We start from the raw sequence: 13,058 nt of genomic DNA, 5'->3' as shown, positions 1-13,058 counted from the left end.
TTGCTTTATATTGTCAAGTTTTTTATTAATGCATTATAGCTTATTTTAAATATCAAACTGACCATAAATTTATTTATTTATTTTTAAAGAGAGAGTGAGAGAGAGAAAGAGAATTTTTCAACGTTTATTTTTCAGTTCTCGGCGGACACAACATCTTTGTTGGTATGTGGTGCTGAGGATTGAACCCGGGCCGCACGCATGCCAGGCGAGTGCGCTACCGCCTGAGCCACATCCCCAGCCCTAAATTTATTAATAAATACATAGAAAGATCATAATTTACAGAATTATTTAACATAGAAAATAGATATCAGCCATTTCCTCACCTGTTTATTTTTTGTCATTACTGAATCACCAGCACTTAGAGCCAATATCTGGTACACAATGGACACTTGTTAAATATTAAATAAATGAATTAAAAAATTGTTCCCAACCTCCCCCACAAAATAACCATATCTGCAGCTTAGTTGTTAATCTTGGTATTATACACATAAGACAAATATTATTTATGTTTACAAAATAATTTGAGCTTCATTTTCTCTGAAAATACGTGTGTTGCACAACTTGGTCTTTTCATTCAATATCTTTTTATGACAGTATATATAGATCTCTTTTTAAATGGTTACCTAGTATTCTAATTTTATCCTATTTGTTTTTGTCAACTTGTGTTTGATTAGATGTACTCTTAGTAAAGGATGAGGTGGAACTAAGGATATGGACATATAAATTTCAATAGACTTTACCAAATTGCTCTTTTAAAAGATTGTAAAAATTTCAGTGTATAAGTACTAGTTCAACCATTCCCTATTCAATACTAGATATTATCAAAAAATATTTATTTCATCAGTCTAAATAAATAATAGTTTCTCATTTTAATTTGTATCTCAGTTGATTATTTGGTTAAATATCCACACATTATTGATTGACCTATGTATTCTATCATTTATCCATTTTTCTTTTTGGTTATTTGTTGTTTATTTATTTGTCTATATAATCTCTGAATATATTCTGAATATTAACTATCTGTTGAATACCTTTGAATTATTTTATCCCTTTTTTTGAACACTGATTTTGTATGAATACAGAAGTTTTCATTTTTAAATGGTCACATCTGGCTTCTGGTTTCATGTTTTAGTTAGAATATCCTTCTTTGCACCACAGTTATAAAAATATACTCTTACGTTTTCATCTACTTTTTTTGGGTTTTGTTGTTTGCGGATTTTGTTTGTTTGTTTGATTTGGCTTGGGTTTTGCATTTAGATCTGTGATCCACTTGGAATTTTAGTATCTCATATGAGGCAGAAATCTAATTCTTCTTTCTAAATAGTCCACTCTCTTAATCCTTATTTATTGAATAAATAAAATTCATTCTTTTCTCACTCTTTTGAGATACCTCTCTTCATATTTAAAATTGTGTTATACCCCAAATATAAGTATTCTAGGGCCGCCATAACAAATTACCACAAACCGGGTGGCTTTAAATGACAGAAATTTAATATCTCATAGTTTTAGAAGTCTGAAATCAAGTTTTTTTATATGTGGCAAGGCAAGCCTTCCCACTGTTTTACTTTTCAAAATTGTAGTCTTACGCATTTAATTTTCCAGGTTAAACTTTACAATCAATTTGTCAGTTACTCCCTGAAAAAATATTGGGATTTTTGTTAGAACTGCATTAAATTTATAGATTAACATGAAAAAAAAATAATAAAATTGAGTCTTCACATCCAGAAACAACATTTATCCTGATATTCTTTTATCAAAATTTTATAGCTTGTGACATAGTTCTTATGCATTTCCTATTAAGGTAATTTGTAGTAGTTTTTATGTTGTAAACAGGATTTTGTGCTATGTCTTTCATCTGGATATTGCCAGTATGTATGTACATATATATACAGTTATGTGTTTCTATATGCTTTTTAACATTTGGGAAAGTTTACTTTTCAGAAATCAGATTGTCATGGACCTTATGTCATCTAGGGAAGAGTGAGACCAATTTACTCTTCTGCTTTAAAAACCCCTGAATAGTTTTGTGCTTTCTTTAAATAAAGTTTAAACTCTTCAGTGTGAATGACCATGCTGTGCATTATAAGTTCTTTACATACTTCTTTCCACATCCTCTCTGGCCATCCACCTAACGCATTAGCTTCTCTTTTGCATCTGGGCTTTCATAGGTGATGTTCTTTCTTTCATATTTTTTTCTTGCCAACCCCCTCCATTTAATTCCTAGTCATCCTTAAAGTCCAAGTTTATATATAATTTCAATGGATACATCTTCCCAAGACAACTACCACTTCCAATTCTGACATTTTTCTTTGTGCCACTATACCAGCTTGTGTATACCCTAATGGCAATACCACACCACATCCCATTTACTTGTCTGTATTCCCTACTAAACTGTGAGCTGCAATGACCTAGTCTGACTTATTCCTTGTTTGTAATACCCCATTGCTATTAAGTATTTTATAATTAAATGAAAGTATGGATTTATTTTAGCTACCATAGGGACCCATGCATGAGGTCTTGTACCTGGGGCTACCTTCAAATTTGGTCTAGATTTCTACCCACTCCCAAACCATTTGAGGCGTTTCATTTCAATGGTCTATATAGTATGTATAAGCAAGTGTAAAAACAGTAAAAACAGTCAGTGTTAATATTGATTTTCCTGATTTCAACTGCCTTGTTTCTTTTTTAAAATATTCCTTTGGAAGGGAAACCTCCAAACCTTCTATTCTCTGTAGGCTAAAATTAAAGCATTATTATATGGCTTGTATTTTTTTATGGCATTAGTAGCTCTTAAACCTGTGGAAGAAAAAAAAATGTATTCTAGAGATAGGTAGAAAGGTACAGGACAAACATATTACTAGTAACTTGGATAAGGTTGTTCAGCAGATCATTCCAGATTTTAAAAATTAGGGTTTGGTATCAGATAAAGCCCTAGTATTTAATATTACTTTAATGGTATTAAATATAAAATATTGTCAAAATGTATATTTACTTTATACTTTTAAACTGTTCTTACCTCTGATACACAGTCAGAAGTTTTGTCAACTAATAATTTATATGATGAAAGTTGAAATGTTGTATTAGTTATCTATTTAGTGAATTACACATTATCTCAAACTAGCTGAGTATGGTAAGTATGGTAGCATATGCTTATAACCCCAGCAATTTGCAAATTCCATGCCAGCCTGGGCAATTACCCCATCTCAAAGAATAAAAAATAGTAGAGCTACAATCTCTGGGTTCAGTCCCCAATGCTGAAAAAAGAAATTACTCAAACTTAGGTCCCTATTTAAAACTATACACATTTATTATCTCAGTTTCTGTGGGCAAGAAATCTAGGCATAGCATAACTAGATCTTTTGGCTCAGAGATTCTCCTAGACTGCAGTCAAGGTGCTGGCCAAGGATAGAGCCTTATCTGAAACTTTACTGGGGAAAGATCTGTTTTCAAGCTCATATGGTCATTGGCCCAGATTCCTAGCCCACAGAAACTGAGAGATAATAAATATAATAGGGAACTTGTCAACTGGTGGGTGTTCTTGTAGATTGGTTGATCCCTTTTCCATGGGCTAGAATGCAAGGTAGTGATGATAAGCCAGTTTTGACTAAGACAAGACAGTCGAGAGAACAGAGTAAAAACATGAGAGAAGAGACCAGAGTCCCTTAATAATCTAATTATCTAGTGACACCTCTTCACCCTAAACTACCCTCTTACCTATGAACCACTCTTTGAGAAAGACAGATAGGCACCTTGTTTGCGTAATTGCATTTTGGAGTGTTTTTCTTACAGCACATTAGTCTTTATGTAACCAATTCTAGTCATTGATTAACCAAGTACTTAATATATATTCAGTGCCAGGTATTCTGCTACCTTGTTAGAGGCACAAAAGCATATAAGGAAACTTGTAATTTTAAAATGGCAAAATAAAGCTGTTTTGGTCCTCTTCTCTGGGAAGTTATCACCCCAAACAAAAAGGTGAATAAGAAACATAAACCTAATCTTTGAAATCAGAAAATTTCTATAACTTGAACAAGATATAATATGAAAAGTAGATGGAGCTGGGCATGGTAGCACATACCTGTAATCTCTGCTACCATGGAAGGTGAGGCAGGGGGATTGCAAGTTTGAGGCCATCCTGGGAAACTTAGACCTTTTCTCAAAATAAAAAAAAAAAAAAAGGCTAGAGGTGTAACTCGGTGTTAGAGTGCCCCAAAGTTTATTCTCCAGTACCACAAAACAGCAACAACAAAAACGTTAGTTATAAAGAAAACCAGACAGGCTCTAGACTTGGGGATCTCAGTCACAGTAGGAGCTATGGTGAGGCACTGGGCTAGAAACAGGGAGGTCAAGTAAATCCTACTACTGAATGGTGATAGAGCCCCACTCTACCCACAGGTCCATGTCTTCCTGGCAGGAGAGTGGGGTGACCTTACCTGAAGAAATTTGTAAAGACTTCCTACTTGGCTGATAAACCTACAAGAAAGCTTTCCAGTTGACCAGGCCCAGAACATCCAAGCCATTTCTACTGCATGACACACAAACACTCACCTTCCCTTTCTCCCCCTGCCTTTTTTTTTCTTTTTTTGAGGTGGGGGTCTTGCTATGTTCCCAGGCTGGCCAGGTACTCCTGGGATTGAGCTATCCTGCCTCAGCCTCTCAAGTAGCTAAGACTAAGTGTGCAGTGCTTTACTCTGAAAAAGCCAAATATCAGATGTTTGAGGAAGGCTTCCAACATGAAAGAATAATTTTAGAGGAATAGACAATACAAGATAAAGAAAAATGAAAAGCTAATGTGTTTGAATTGATTCCCTAAAATAGAATGTTTGCTATTTCTTTTTAAAAATCATAAAAATATACTTATAGAAATTAAACATTATAGGAATGTTTTACATTTTAGTAGAATATTTAGAAGCTACAGTAGAGGAAAACTCTCCCAAAATAAATAGTAAGACAAAGAGATTAAAAATAAGAAAAAAAGAAAGAGCAATCTCCTATTTAACAAAGAGGAATTCCAAAACAAGGTATAGGGAAATAAATAAATAAAATAAAGGTAAAAAACACCAGGAATAAAGGGAAGGCCCTAAAAGTTTTACAGATTTTAAAAAATCATATAAAGGATTGAATATAAGAATATTATTAGAGTTTTCAATATTGAAGTTAGAAAACAATAATGCCTTTAAAATGCTTAGTGAAAATGATTGATTATTAACTAAGATATTTTCAGACATCACCTATTTTAGGAAGTTGCTGGATAAAGGGCTCCACCACACTGGAGAGTTGTTAACTAAGAAAAAAAATGAGGTGTGGTATTTAGGAAACAAAGGATCCAACACTACAAGCCTGATGAATAAAGGAGGCTTCAGAAGACTAGTTCATTCAGTAGGCTTAGAGAGCACTCGATTCAAATTGTAGCAGACAGATGGCTCCAGCAATGCTGTCCCCCAGAGCTGGGGATGGGGGTTGTACTAGTATAGAAGTGATGAATTCTTCAGTAGATTGGAATATTGGAAATTCGCTGGAGAGGCTGTTGCAGGGTGGGAGATAAAAAGAAAACAAGTTTTGGGCCTGGGGATGTGGCTTAAGCAGTAGCGCACTCGCCTGGCATGCGTGCGGCCCAGGTTCGATCCTCAGCACCACATACAAAGATGTTGTGTCTGCCAAAAACGTTAATAAATAAATAAAAAATATTCTCTCTCTTTAAAAAAAAGAAAAGTTTTAAAACAAAGCAAAAGTTGTACACTGGAAAAATAAGAAATGTAACTAAAGTACCTCATCAATGAGCAATGTTTAAATAGACACACGAATTGCAAAGACTAATGGACTTAACCAAAATTGGCAATAGGAATGCTAAGTCATCTACATAATAGTATGTCTAAAAGTAATATCTGAAATTAATGAGAAAGTACTATTAAGTTGTTATTTATCACATAGAGGTAAATACCAGAGGGAACTACAAAAAAGAGTTGAAAAGGTACCAAGAGTGTAGGGTACTGTTGCTTTTCAGTTATAAGCCTAGTAGTAATCTCTGACCCTTTAACCTTCTTTTAGTTTTAGTTGGACACTATACCTTTATTTTATTTATTTTTATGTGGTGCTAAGGATCGAACCCAGACCTTTGCACATGCTAAGTGAGTGCTCTGCTGGTGAGCCACAACCTCAGCCCTGACCCTTTAACCTTTGATGACAATTTAACTAAAATTTTAGAAGTAGGTATACCTGTGTAAGAAAATGAAAATTCACAGAAGACATGAAACTTAACTTGAGGTTTGAAGAATAGATAGAGTTTTGAGAAGTAAATCTCAATATTGGGGTGAAAGCATTCTCATGGGAAATGGTATAAACAGAAGCCAAAGTTAGGGGCAGGGTGATGAGATATGTTAGAGGTAATTAAATTGGTTTGCCTAAAAGGATAAACATAAAGGATAGCCCATTTTCTCCTGAATATAAAATATCTTTACCCAGTCCTTCTTGATATATTGAGATAGTCAATGGAATGTCTCCTGACTAGATCTCCTAGGTTTCTATTTCTGGTAGAGTTATTTTGTTTTGATTGGATTTTTCCTTTATCCATACCTCATCTTTCCTGTTTCCCTTTGGTCTTTGCCCCAAAATCTGCTTCTCCCATCCATATCTTAGATCCCCTTGTCTTCCATCCTCTGGAACTTTAATGCTGTTTTCCGTCCTTCTGACTTTCTAAAGGTTCAATCCTTTCTGGTCTTTACCCACCTAAAGTGAGTATTTTATGTATCTCATAAAATAGAAGAAAATTTGTGCCACTAAATTGATCTATACCAGAAGATTAACCATCATCACCTTCTTCCTTCCCCAGTAATGTTTGCTTGTTAACCCATATTGATGCATAGTTAGTTTAATTTCTCACACAATTAACTTAATGCTAACCAATACCCTTTGTTTTCTCTGATTTCTGTGAGACTAGGGATGGAGACTGCCTCCATAGAAGAAGTTAGAATGCCCCTTATAGCACTTCAAAATGAGTTATACTCCATGTATATATAATATGTCAAAATACACTCTACTGTCATGTATACCTAAAAAGAACAACAACAAAAAAGACAGCTACCTAAACTCCAAAATTGTCTATCCTTTCTCATCTGGCCAGAGGAATCCATGCTCTGCATGATCCAGGCTGAAGAAATAGGGAGTCTTAACTGTTGAGGTACCCTTGGTTATCAAAGAAGAATTAAAACAATGTCCTGCATAATGAGGAAATAGTTCTCTTAACAGTTGATGCAATACCAGCAAAGTTCCTTTTGAGGATTGAAAATTTAAGGAGACAAATAAGTACCTAGCACAAAGTAAGAGCTTAATAAGTGTTAATTTCCCTGTCTTCTTCCTTCCAGAGGCTGGTCTTGCTTTCTCAGACTGTTCACCAGGGATAAAATATCCCCCCTTAGGAACCAAGATGATAGCCAGTAATTTTTTGGCTGACAATAGGCCAAAATTGTGAAATGAGTTGTTTTCCCTTAACTTGATCCTTTGACCCTCTCATTCTTCTTTCATTCATTTATATATAAATAAGATAAATGCTATTTGGTATTTGCCCAGTCTGGCCCCAAACTCTTGGGCTTAGGCAATCCTCCTGTCTCAGCCTCTTGAGTAGCTAGAACTAAAGACTCCCCTCTGTTTATTTCTTTTTTTCATAGCTCTTATGTCATAGTCATGGGCATAATTGTTAAGAATTAGAGAAAACTTTTTAACTTAATCTGAAATTACAAAATGCTTTAAAATCCAAAACTATTTGAGTACTCAAACAGTGCCACAAGTAGAAAATTCCACACCTGACTTCATGTGACAGACTGCAATAAAATTGTAGGTACACTAAAAATATTGTTATTTTGAGGTTTAGACTTGTGTCCCATCTCCAAGATTTCTCATTTATGAATTTGTAAATGTTCTCAATTTTTTATATATTTTTTAGTTATACATGGACACAATATCTTTATTTTGTTTATTTTTATGTGGTGCTGAGGCTCAAACCCAGTGCCTCTGTCACTAAGGCACAACCCCAACCCTGTTTTTATTTATTTTTTATTATTTTTTTTAATTTATTTTTTTTTTTACTTTTTTTTTAATCCAAAACGGTTCTGGCCCAAGCATTTTGGATAAATGTTATTCAACCAGTAGTGGTAAAACTGGTTTAAACAGAGAGTGCAGGTGATCTCAAAAGCCAGATTAATTAATAGCATCTCTGTGGAGGACATAGGCAATGTCCTGCTCTTTTCAAATCCCCTGAAGTCCTGCTGGGCTGGTAACACTAGTTTTTTTTTTTTTTTTCCATATTCCACTCATACTGTTATTCTACCTATTGTTCATATAGTAACCATAAAGGTCCAGTGATGTGTGTGATGCCCTTCATAAAATCCAGTTACTGCTTACCTGCTGGTTTCCCCCCATTTCCTTAAAACTTCCCTCAAACTGCCTTTATACTTGCATCTGAGCATCCAGAATGATACTCATAGCTATGAGTCTAACACATACTTAATTCTCTCTTGTAGTCATTGTAGTTCAAGCACAAAATAAACAATAGAAAGAGAAACACTAGCAGAGTAGGACAATAGCTATTCAACACAGGAAAATATAATATGGTCGTCACTGGCAGAGAAAAATTTTGGCATTATACATTAATAATACTTATTGACTGTATAGAATGTTGTCTGTTCTCTCATTGGCTGAGACTATATTTTAGTACTCAGCTTGGGGAAAAATAATCTAGTAGATTTAAGTATATACCACTTAGGAAAATATTTCTGAGAAAAGTAGCATTATAATTAGCACTGTATGGTGGCAATAAATAGGGTATGTTTGTAGTAGGCAGAATTTCCAAGCATGTAAGTCTTCCCTTTGCTATTTTTTGGCTTTCTTTCAGGGCTATTTTCTCCTTTCCTGGTATCCCTTTTCTCCACCCCTAAGAACTTTTAAAAAATTCTTTTTTTCATGCCTTGCTTCCTTCATATGGTGCCTCTAATTCAAACTCACTTCTCCTATCCTCTTGTGTATTCATCACAATACCCATTTCTTTAGGTTGAGTGATCTCATCTATTTGGAAAGAAAGTGGTGTGATTTAATTAAATTATGTTCAAATATGAATGGTTGGCTGAGTCAACCTGAAATATGGGCATATGGAAAGTTGTAACCCCTTTACCTAAATGAATATTTTAATTTAACTCTTTTAGACAAGCATGACTAAGTAAAAAGAATTTCAGGTTAAGCAGGAAAAAAATGTGTGGACAGGAGAAGAATAATATATTGCTGTCTACTGCAAGATTCTGATCTGGGACAGTGGTGCTACTACCCCTTGCCCTGTGTTCCTATGGGAAAGACTGAAAATGGAACACAGCATGCTTTTCAGAGACAGGGTCTTAGAAGAAAGCCTTCTCAGTGCTCTAGGAAACCACTACCATTTGATTCACGTTAATCACCTTTATGAAATTTATTTCCCATCTCAGATTTAAAACCTTAAAATCTTAGCACTTTTTGCATTAGCTATTGATATGTATGCTGGAGAAGCTCTTGCACATAAATGGCAATCCTTAGATATTAAAACCTTTTAGTATTTGAAAAACTGGGTAATTCATACAAATACAGATTTTTTTCTTCTCCATTCATCCAAAGGAATCACTTGAAAGCATGTTCAGGGCTTGGGATTTAGCTCATTGATAAAGTACATACCCACCATGCATAAGGCCCTTGGTTCATCCCCAACACTGAAAACAAATTAAAGAACATGTCAATTTTAATTTTCTATCGTGGGAGTTGATTCTTTTCTCCAGAAGGATTCAGCTGTCACAGGGTCATGAAGATGATTGATAGTTGCGTTTAACTGTGGTTAGGGTCCTACCAAGAAGTACATATTGCAGAAATTTTTTAGGAACTCTGCTGTGGACATTTTACTGAATCCTCTTGCTACAGGATCTTATCAGAAGATTGAGCACCTCCTGGTATTTTGCCAGCTACTGACTATTCACATGAACTCTTCTTCAGATTGAATTGCTTGGTTATATTTCTACCAATATCACACCACTTCCTCTTCTAATCTGTAAAGACTTGTGCAGCAGGCTATCTTCTTTCTAAGCCTCATTATCTTCATCTATAGTATGGATAATAGTACTTCCTTACTATAGTGGAAATTAACAGATAATTTCATGTAAAACATGGTACCTAGAATATAGTACTATCTTAATATGATAGTTATTCTTTGAAAGAAAACTTCATTAACAAATGAGTTAATTCAAATAAAGTAATTAAGAACTCTGAAAAAAAGCAAAAGGGAAAAACTACAAAGTAAACCTATAAAAAGCAAAAGGAAGAAGTTCAATATAAATTCCAAATCAGTTAATTAGAAAACAGCGGGGTGGGAGTGGGGAGCAAATGTACCACATTAGGAAAGCAAAACAGGATATAACCACAGATAGGAAGGAGATTAAAACATCATAACAACTGAAATATTTACAGATGAAATGATATAATGTCTGGAATTTGCTTCAAAATAATTATGGGAGTAGAGGGAAGTGAGTATATGAAAAGATTGGTCATGAGTTGAAAGTTATAAAAGCTGAATGTTGGACACACGAGGGATTGTTAAACTAGTCTGTCTACTTTTGGGTATGCTTGAAGTCTTCCTAAAGATCAGCTTCAAAAACTAAATAACAAGTGTGACAGTATACTAATGTGAAAGTCTTGCTGAAATATGTGGTTGTGTTTTTCTGGGGGATTGGGTTATTTGGGGTTTGAGGGGTTTTTTTGTTCTGTTTTGTGGTACTAGGGATTGAACCAAGGGGTGCTCTACCACTGAGCTACATCCACAGCCTTTTTAATTTTTTAAAATTTTGAGACAGAGTCTCCCTAAATTGCCCAAGCTGACCTTGAACTTTAAATCCTCTTGCCTCAGCCTCCAGAGCAGCTGGGATTATAGGAGTGTGCCACCGTGCACAGCTTGAAATATATGGTTTTTAAGGAAAATTTAAATTATTTCATTTGAGAATGGCAAGAAAAACTGACTATACCAATGACCATGGGAGAAATTTAAATCACTAGAAACCTTGTAAACTTTCAAGAAATAGATCAATCCTGTGGTCTTTGACTCCCCAACAAACAAAATTTGCATTGCATCTAGTTTGTTTTATAAAGTTAGTATAGCTTTGAAACTGAATGTTAGCACAGAAAAGGAAACCATGCACTAATTCCATTAATGAGTAAAACTTCAAAATCTTAATATTTACAAATATAAATACTTATAAATAAAGTACGGAATTATATTAAAACAATGGATTTTCTCCAGAAGTACAAGTATAGGTCAATATTAGGAAATGTATATTCATGTAAGTTGTCGAATCAGTAGGTCAAAGGAGAAAAAAATAGGTGACCATAGTAATAGATAAAAACAGTTATAAAACTAAATATTTATTCTTTTATATCTTTTATATTTATAAGTATTTATATCATCTGAATGCTTTCATGAGTATTTTCCTTAAGTCAGGACCAACAAAACATTTGTTAGTGATTACTTAAAACTTCAGACTGAGAAGTTTGGGTTCTTTTTCTATGATAGAAAGCCATAAAGAATTTGAAGTAGGGGCATAATCTGGTCTAATTTGTGTTTTAAGATTTTTCTGGATGCTGAGAAGAGAAAGGGTTGCTCTGGAGAAATTATAAGTATGGATGTACACTAAAGATGGGACATCACAGTGTTTTAGAAGGTCAAATGTCCAACAGATTTCTGTAGTAGTATTTGGCAGTTTTAATAATGCATTGAAATTTATTTAATAATAGAACAGGGGTCAGCAAACTATACCCATTGGCCTACCACCTGGTTTATTTCTTACTCTGATACTGGAGCTTGAATCCAGGGGCACTGTACTACTGAGCTACATCTCAAGCCCTTTTTTTATTTTTAATTTTGAGACAGAGTCTCTCTGAATTACAGAGGTTAGCCTCAAGCTTGTGATCCTCCTCTCTCAGCCTCCTGAATCACTGGGGTTTCAGGCATACACCACCATGCCCCAGTTGCCACCTGTCTTTGTAAGTGAAGTTTTATTAAAACACAACCTCACCCCATTGTTTTCCCACTGCATTGACAGAGTTCATAGAAACCATGTGTCCTGCAAAGCTGAAAATATTTACTACCTCACCCTTTACAGAAGTGATAATATGTATAGGATGATCCCAAAATCATATAAAAAAAGACTAGAGAGAACCTCAGATGGGAATATTTTCCTTTTATTTTTTATCCTTTTTTGTTTATCCTTATTGTTTCTATAATGGACATATATTACTTTAAAGGTAAATGATAAAATCTAAAGAAAAAAATGAAGAAAATTAGCTGAAACATAAAAAGATAAGTTCTAAGAAATTTAGAGGTAGAAAAAAGTATAAATAATATCTTGTTTTATGTGCACAACCACACAAAGTAGCTTCCATTTCACATTTTAGCATATGATTTATTCAGGCAGACATTATTTGAGTTCTTACTATCCACTTTGTGAATACTGAAATAAGTATGATGCCTATTCTCAAGAGTAATCTGGTCAGGAAGTGGGATATGCTTAAACAGTAACAAATGCCATAAGAGATGCACCAAATAAATTTTCAGAGCTCATGTTAAGTTAGGAGGTAAATTGCACCCAATTATAGCAGTTGGTCTGTGATAAGTTATAATGTGATGAAGAAGTTTTTTAAAATTTTAAATCAGATCTATATTACTTTCCTTTATGCTCTCTACATTTTCCAGACAGGTAGCTGTGTGTCCTAACATCTCCCTATGATGTAAAACACTATTTACTATTTTCTGTCTTTTTGTCTTTTTTAATATTTTTTAGTTATAGTTGGACACAATACCTTTATTTTGATTCTTTATTTTACTTTATGTGGTGCTGAGGATCGAACCCAGGGCCTCACACATGCTAGGCAAGTGCTCTACCTCTGAGCCGCAACCCCAACCTGTCTTTTTGTCTTATATAGCAATATCACATTTTTTAATTAAGGTATTGTTTCAGTTTAGGGAGACTGAAGATTATGGCAACTGAAATATTGCTTCATTT

The 13,058-nt window shown here is 34.3% G+C and overlaps 1 protein-coding gene across 5 annotated transcripts in view; it reads left to right on the top strand.

Moving 5' to 3' along the window:
• Positions 1–13,058, top strand: part of RPS6KA3 (ribosomal protein S6 kinase A3) — a 109,432-nt gene that overhangs the window by 30,386 nt on the left and 65,988 nt on the right. The window lies entirely within an intron of this gene.

Source organism: Spermophilus citellus (assembly GCF_964194105.1).
Source record: "Spermophilus citellus genome assembly, chromosome: X".
In the NCBI taxonomy this organism is placed as follows: Eukaryota; Metazoa; Chordata; class Mammalia; order Rodentia; family Sciuridae; genus Spermophilus; species Spermophilus citellus.
Note: the sequence above shows the minus strand (reverse complement) of the source record. Positions and strands in the feature narration are given on the sequence as shown.